The following is an 8,765-nucleotide window of genomic DNA, read 5'->3' as shown; positions in this document are numbered from 1 at the left end:
AATGATTGTTCACTTGTGTGTTTCCATTAGCATTAATCGAGTGAAAATATTGATTGCGTGTGATATTGGTGAAAATTAAAATCTGTGTATTTATTTGCAAGATATAAATAAAATTACCATTTATTTATTAATATGCAATTTCATTATAAATTACCTTCACACAACGAAATCGACAACCGTTTATTTTTTCATTCGTTATTCACATATCTACCATAATAATTAAAATGTTAGATAAAATTTTAATCGGTTTATTCATTCGGTGTAAATAAAAAGTTACGTCATGATGAAATCTTGCATTCTATCATCTTTAATCCTTAGTTGTAGGTTAAATGTTTTAATTGGAATCCTATAAAATCTTAAAATAGTGACTTACTGTTTGAATGACAGTTATTCATAATAATATGGATTTCTAAATTAGAAACATGCGTCGATAAAAGTAGTCAGATCCTTTTAATTTTGATTCCGTTATTAAGCTGTTAATTATTACAAAAAAAAATATTTTCTTTTTGTTTTATAAAAATTACTTTTTTAGCAAAACGTCGGTTATTTTGCTTTGCTTCGCACATTTCGTGTTGTAAACAGTTTCTGAAGGTTCTTTTTTAAACAAAACAAACACTTTTTGTTTTTTTTTCATTAGCAATTTCTGTAAAACTGAGAAAACCGGCAAACGGTTTTCATTGCCGCTAAAACTTCTGGAAGATTTGGCGGGTTGATGTCTTCACCGTTACCTTCGTTGTCACTACCTACGTCTTCGTCTATTTCTGCTAGTACTGAAGACACTACTACATCATCATCATCATCATCATCATCATTCGTTTCGAAATCGTTGATAACCTCTTGATAATCTTCAAATAAAGCATTTGACAACGATTGGTTTTCCAGACTATTGCCCCATTCCGTTAAAGATTCTTCTTCGCATGCGACGTCAGTAACTTAGCCAGCGTGAGGTAAAAATCCTGCATGTCGAAAGCAATTTCTTACAGTCAGCAGAGAAACCTCATTCCATGATCTTTCTAACATAATTACAGCATCCAAAATAAATATTTGAGTTTCCTTTTTTTTGGATCTAAATCCTGTTTCATTTGTAAAATTAGGTGTTTTTTGTAGTGGACTTTTACCAACTTGATGACGCCTTGATCTGACCCACCGGGTTGGTCTAGTGGTGAACGCGTCTTCCCAAATCAGCTGATTTGGAAGTCGAGAGTTCCAGCGTTCAAGTCCTAGTAAAGCCAGCTATTTTTACACGGACTTGAATACTAGATGTGGATACCGCTGTTCTTTGGTGGTTGAGTTTCAATTAACCATACATCTCAGGAATGGTCGAACTGAGAATGTACAAGACTACACTTCATTTACGCTCACACATATCCTCATTCATCCTCTGAAGTAGTTTATCTGAACGGGTGTTACCAGAGGCTAAACAGGAAAGAAAGAAAGATGACGCCTTGATCTAAGGGCTGTAAGACCGCTGCTGTTTTCGATGGTAAGAACACTAACTTAAGATATACATACACGAAAGATTTTCAACATGTAGATCCAGCAACAGTATTTTGTCATTTTCAATCTTTAATTCACAGTCCCATTTTTGTAACCAAGACCTTAAGATATCACTTGTCATCCAAACTTTCTTGTTACTTTCGTACATAACAGGAAGCGATTTCAAATTTTTAAAGCACCGGGGTTTAGCACTTTTCCTTAAAACCAGAAGTCTTTTTTTGTAAGTTCCAGTCATATTTGTAGCTATTAGTACTATTAGTTTTTCTTTTGATAATTTTCCCCCCGGACATTTAGCGAAGGTGTCAGTTTAAAACAAAAAAATACCGGATCCATCAGCATTGTAGATTATTTGATCCGAATAGCCCTCTTTTAATTTTGGCCAAATGGTTTCTAGCCATTTTTCTGATACACTGGTTGGAGCTGCTGCAGCCTCGCCGCTTATTCTCCCCGACACAATATCGTGACGCTGACGGACCGTTGTATCCAAACTGAACTTATTTCACGTGGTTTACCGAATATTTCAGAAAATCGATCGCCTTAGTTTGTATTACAGGACCGCTAATAGGGATATCACTAGCCCTCTGGTATTTAAACCACTGTAATAGCGTTTGGTCTAAATAGTTATGTTGAGTAACCCACCGGGTTGGTCTAGTGGTGAACGCGTCTTCCCAAATCAGCTGATTTGAAAGTCGAGAGTTCCAGACAAGTCCTAGTAAAGCCAGTTATTTTTGCACGGATTTGAATACTAGATCATGGATACCGGAGTTCTTTGGTGGTTGGGTTTCAATTAACCACACATCTCAGGAATAGTCGAACTGAGAATGTACAAGACTACACTTCATTTACACACATACATATCATCCTCATTCATCCTCTGAAGTATTATCTAAACGGTAGTTACCGGAGGCTAAACGGGAAAAAAGAGAGAGAGTTATGTTGACTAAACCGTAATTTTTTTTGATTTCATAGAATTTGTTTCAAAAATTTTCCTCGGTTCTTCCATATTACCGATATTGTCGAATGACGTACGCCTAATTATTAAGCAATGCCCTATATGATGGGAATTAAAAAAATAGTTTCATCTTCAGTACTTTCATTTGGATAAGAGCATTTACTATTAAAACAAGCTGTAATAAATTTTATTATTTAAAATACATTAATTATATCAATCATGTTTTGTACACTATCTAGTACTATTTAAGTATTGCTACATAGCGGCGCGATTCGTAAACCCAACTTTTGAGGAAAATGTAACATATTCGATTCCTGCGGTTCATCAAATGGAAGAAAAAAACTTTGTCTAACAAAATTCGAGGTATTTTTTGAAAGTATTCTTTATTAGAAATCTAATTGAACTGAAATATATAGTTTTCACGCTTATTTTATTAACTTTTTCCACTATTTTTAGATTAGGTCATGTTTAGAACTGTAAACATAGTTCGTTGACTTCGCCATGCCGTTTAGTTCTGCGGACTCTTACCGGCGTAGTTTTAACGAACTTCTTGGTTACTTGGTTCCAGACGGCTTGAATATATTTTTATGTAATACTAACCGCGTTAGTACTTTACTGTTATATCATAACGTCATTTTGATATTTAAAGTACTTATATATGAAATATCAAGATAATTTGTTTTTAAAAACAGGATAAATAATTTCTCCCTCTCATGCCCCTACAGCTTTGTTATTCTTAGCGTATTTTCATATATTAGAATACATTACTCGAATTCTTCAGCAGAAACTACGTTTTTCTACATTAATTGGTATTTTTTTTTTCTTTTTTTTTTTATGAAGACGTGTTTTTTTCTCGCTCTTTCGTTACACTTGAACAGTTTTATACGTCTACCTATGTTTTACATTAATAGTTGTGTAAACAGAAAACATTTCTTCACAAAACGTAACAACTTATCCTCTATATGGAATTTGAATAAAGTGAAAATTAAAATAAATTGTAAAACGGAACTATAATTTAATGTGGAAGATTTACTCGGTGAAAAAATTAATTTCACTTTACTAAGAATTAATATAAATGTTAAGTTAATAACAATCTTCAGCAACCGGACATCACTCACTAATGTCTGTAGAAGGGTACTTAAAGGCAGTATCCCCGATTATTTTTTTTTTTATCAGTGATATACACAATTAGCATACAATAGACTTGTTATTCCCGCTAAACGGTCACAGTGAATGAGAACTAACACTCTGTGCTTTCCTCAATTTTGTTCAAAATAAAAGGCTTAATATTTTAGCAAATAACATACATTTTGATAAAACTAATATTTACGTAAGTATAACGGTTTGAAAAATTAAAATGGCCGCTATTTTGTAATTTGCGAAGGTATTTAAGTCCTGATTTTTTAATAGTTTTAAAATGTTATTACCAAGATGCTTACCAAATATTATGTGATTCATCTATCCGAACTTGAGGTATAAATTTTTATATAAAAATATCAAAATGGGGGACAACGGGAGAACGAAGGAGAGATTGCAATTTTTCCTGAGGTTATTTTTTGTTTAGTTTCACAAGTAGAATCCGAAAAAGCATAGTCAGCCCACCACTTTAGAAACACTCTGTATAGCTATAGGTGTTATATTGACGGGAAAGTAAAATAGAATTTAATTAAAGTATTGCATAATTTTACTATTACGCGTATATATTATTATCATATTTATATCTATTATACAGTTTTATTCATATAAATTTTAAAATTTATGTAACTAAAATTCTATATTAGATAACTGATATCTAGACAATAATTATCTCGATTTTAACACGTTCCGTACGGGTTATTTGATATTAACAGAATTTACACACGATAACGAAAACACACAATGTCTGTGTGTTTTCGTTATTGACTCTAAGAGAAAGAGCCGCTATAAGTATATAACTTCATAACATAAAATCGGTTCTTGGCGCTACGCACAAGAATATGTTATGCAAAGAAACGGCTATTCACCCCAGGGTCAAGAACACAATAATCAATAAAATTAAGAAAAAAATCAACACTATATGTCTATTATTCTTTTGGAATACATAAAACGAGTAAGAAAAAACAAATAAAACAACCCTGCTTTTGATTAAGTTATACCAATAATTACGCCCGTCACAAGTAAATGAAATTTTCTTGACCTCGGGGCCAAGAACCGTAAAAAACGTGTTAATGAACGAAATATCAAAGTAAAACACATTCTTTTTTCTAAATTTTAGTTCCAATTATCATATCAGAAACAGTCAGGGATTCAGAATATTACACGAAAAACCACGCTGTTAGATATAAATGCTCTTTGTTTAAGCTTTACTATTCACCCTTTATTGGAGTTTTAGGGATAAAATTTACTGCCAAATCTATCATAAAATTTTAATGAAACCAGTGGTAAAATAATCATTCAGATCGGTTTAACCTTTTTTCAGTTTTAAGGAAATGTAAGTACGTATAAGATACTTATAAAAATACTCTCATAAAGTATTATATATATATAATATAAAAATTTCCGTAAGTTTAACAGTAAACATATCCATAAATAAGTAATTTACTGGAAATTAACATAATTGTTGTTTTTTTATACTCCGAAAAAATAATAAATAAACATTAACTTGTAATAAATCAAACAGTGATTATTAAATATAATTTAAATTAATTCATTATTAAAAGAAAATCTTTCGTATAATCTTCGAAACGACTACAGTATATTCAAAATAATAAGCTTATGTGTTTCGTTGTTAGACCTTGACTGGCAGTGTGAAAGGCAAATAGTTAAGGGAATGGATGACAAGTAGTTTTGATTAAAAACCTACACAAAAGAATTTTTAGCAATTTAAAATTAAAATGGGCTATTTAGCCTACAAGAGGTCTGAGTAAAAAAGATAAGGTAGAAAATGTAGAAGAAGAATGGGAGAATGTTAAAAAGGAAATTCTTAAATCAGCAGAAGCAAACTTAGGCGGAATAAAGAGAACCGGTAGAAAACCTTGGGTTTCAGACGATATATTGCAGCTGATGGATGAACGTAGAAAATATAAGAATGGTAGTGATGAAGAAAGTAAAAGAAACCATCGGAAATTAAGAAATGCTATAAACAGGAAGTGCAAACTGGTGAAAGAAGAGTGGATTAAAGAAAAGTGTTCAGAAGTGGAAAGAGAAATGAACATTGGTAAAATAGACGGAGCATACAGGAAAGTTAAGGAAAATTTTGGGGTACATAAATTAAAATCTAATAATGTGTTAAACAAAGATGGTACACCAATATATAATACGAAAGGTAAAGTCGATAGATGGGTGGAATATATTGAAGAGTTATACGGAGGAAATGAATTAGAAAATGGTGTTATAGAGGAAGAAGAGGAAGTTGAGGAGGATGAAATGGGAGAAACAATACTGAGATCTGAATTTAAGAGAGCATTAAAAGATTTAAATGGCAGAAAGGCTCCTGGAATAGACGGAATACCTGTAGAATTACTGCGCAGTGCAGGTGAGGAAGCGATTGATAGATTATACAAACTGGTGTGTAATATTTATGAAAATGGGGAATTTCCATCAGACTTCAAAAAAAGTGTTATAGTTATGATACCAAAGAAAGCAGGGGCAGATAAATGTGAAGAATACAGAACAATTAGTTTAACTAGTCATGCATCAAAAATCTTAACTAGAATTTTATACAGAAGAATTGAGAGGAGAGTGGAAGAAGTGTTAGGAGAAGACCAATTTGGTTTCAGGAAAAGTATAGGGACAAGGGAAGCAATTTTAGGCCTCAGATTAATAGTAGAAGGAAGATTAAAGAAAAACAAACCAACATACTTGGCGTTTATAGACCTAGAAAAGGCTTTCGATAACGTAGACTGGAATAAAATGTTCAGCATTTAAAAAAAATTAGGGTTCAAATACAGAGATAGAAGAACAATTGCTAACATGTACAGGAACCAAACAGCAACAATAACAATTGAAGAACATAAGAAAGAAGCCCTAATAAGAAAGGAAGTCCGACAAGGATGTTCCCTATCTCCATTACTTTTTAATCTTTACATGGAACTAGCAGTTAATGATGTTAAAGAACAATTTAGATTCGGAGTAACAGTACAAGGTGAAAAGATAAAGATGCTACGATTTGCTGATGATATAGTAATTCTAGCCGAGAGTAAAAAGGATTTAGAAGAAACAATGAACGGCATAGATGAAGTCCTACGCAAGAACTATCGCATGAAAATAAACAAGAACAAAACAAAAGTAATGAAATGTAGTAGAAATAACAAAGATGGACCACTGAATGTGAAAATAGGAGGAGAAAAGATTATGGAGGTAGAAGAATTTTGTTATTTGGGAAGTAGAATTACTAAAGATGGACGAAGCAGGAGCGATATAAAATGCCGAATAGCACAAGCTAAACGAGCCTTCAGTAAGAAATATAATTTGTTTACATCAAAAATTAATTTAAATGTCAGGAAAAGATTTTTGAAAGTGTATGTTTGGAGTGTCGCTTTATATGGAAGTGAAACTTGGACAATCGGAGTATCTGAGAAGAAAAGATTAGAAGCTTTTGAAATGTGGTGCTATAGGAGAATGTTAAAAATCAGATGGGTGGATAAAGTGACAAATGAAGAGGTATTGCGGCAAATAGATGAAGAAAGAAGCATTTGGAAAAATATAGTTAAAAGAAGAGACAGACTTCTAGGCCACATGCTAAGGCATCCTGGAATAGTCGCTTTAATATTGGAAGGACAGGTAGAAGGGAAAAATTGTGTAGGCAGGCCACGTTTGGAGTATGTAAAACAAATTGTTGGAGATGTAGGATGTAGAGGGTACACTGAAATGAAACGACTAGCACTAGATAGGGAAGCTTGGAGAGCTGCATCAAACCAGTCAAATGACTGAAGACAAAAAAAAAAAATTTAGCCTACAGGTTAGTCTAGGGATTAACTCGTCGTCGAGAATCAATTGTTTATCAGCTGATTTTCAAAGTCGAAGGTTCTGTGGTTCGAATCCTAGTAAAACCTGGTTGTCACGGATTTGAATACAACATAGTGAATACAATTGTACTTTGATGGTTGGCGATCAATTAAATACACTTCTCAGGAATGGTTGGCCCGAGTCTGTAAAAACACTACACTTCATTTAAATGTCATATCATTAGCCCGATGGGGGGGGGGGGATTGCTTATTGTTCATTAGTTGAACAGATTGCAACATACACGTTAAGAAAATTAAAAAAAAAAAATAGGCTATTTGATAATTTTATTTATTCCATAAAATTACGTGTAAAAAAATTATACCTTACAATAGTAATGAATAATGAAGATTACATACTTGTACATATTCCATTTATGGCAGGTCAGACGGACTGAATCATCTGATGACCGTTATACGCATGGTATTTTTCCTGATTTTAGAAGTACGCAGTTGCTAGGTAGATTTCCCCCAATCAGCTTATTACACAATTTCATTCTGGATATGGTGCCTTTTGAGATAAGTCGGCCAGATTTGGTTTGACTAATTCAGGCTTGTGCCCGGAGTGTAGGGCCATTTATGATGTGCGCCATGTCTTATATGTCTGCGTCAGGTACAAAGTTGAACGTACCAAAATAAAGAGCTTGCATGGGTCAATTTTGATTTTGATTTACAAAGTTAATTGGTAATCCGAAAATGAATGGAACATAGTTGCTGACTTCTTGAGGTCCTAGCCGTGCGGAGGATGGTTGATGGAGTTTGATGCAGTTAGGATGAGTAGGTAGAACAGTAACCCGGCCCACCTGGGTGCTTATTTCGCCAAGAATGGCGTTTTGGTATCGAGCCCCGGTTAACTCACATATTCGCTGTTAGGATGAGAATGGATGTATGCGTTGACCTCGCCCGTCTAAGCGGACTAGAGCAGACAAATAGGGGTTTTTTGTCTTCAGTCATTTGACTGGTTTGATGTAGCTCTCCAATATTCCCTATTTAGTGCCCGTCGTTTCACTTCGGTATGTTCCCTACATCTTACACTAACAATTTGTTTTACATTTCAATCTTGCCTGCCTGCAATATTTTTCCCAACTACCTGCCCCTCCGACTATTCCCGGATGTCTTAAGATGTGGCTTATAAGTAAATCTGTCTCTTCTTTTAGCTATATTTCTTCAAATGCTTCTTTCTTCATCAATTTGCCGCATTTGTCACATTATCCACCCATCTGATTTTTAACGTTCTCCTAGAAAACCACTTTTGTAAAGCTTCTTATCTTTTCTTCTCAGGTACTCCGATCGTCCAAGTTTCATTTCCATATAAACTTTTCGCCCCAAACGTA

The 8,765-nt window shown here is 33.6% G+C and overlaps 1 long non-coding RNA gene across 1 annotated transcript in view; it reads left to right on the top strand.

Annotated features, from left to right (window-relative positions):
* Positions 1-8,765, top strand: part of LOC142331105 (uncharacterized) — a 222,281-nt gene that overhangs the window by 170,265 nt on the left and 43,251 nt on the right. The window lies entirely within an intron of this gene.

Source organism: Lycorma delicatula, chromosome 10, assembly GCF_047948215.1.
Source record: "Lycorma delicatula isolate Av1 chromosome 10, ASM4794821v1, whole genome shotgun sequence".
Lineage (NCBI taxonomy): Eukaryota > Metazoa > Arthropoda > Insecta > Hemiptera > Fulgoridae > Lycorma > Lycorma delicatula.
This window is presented reverse-complemented; position numbering and strand designations above follow the sequence as displayed.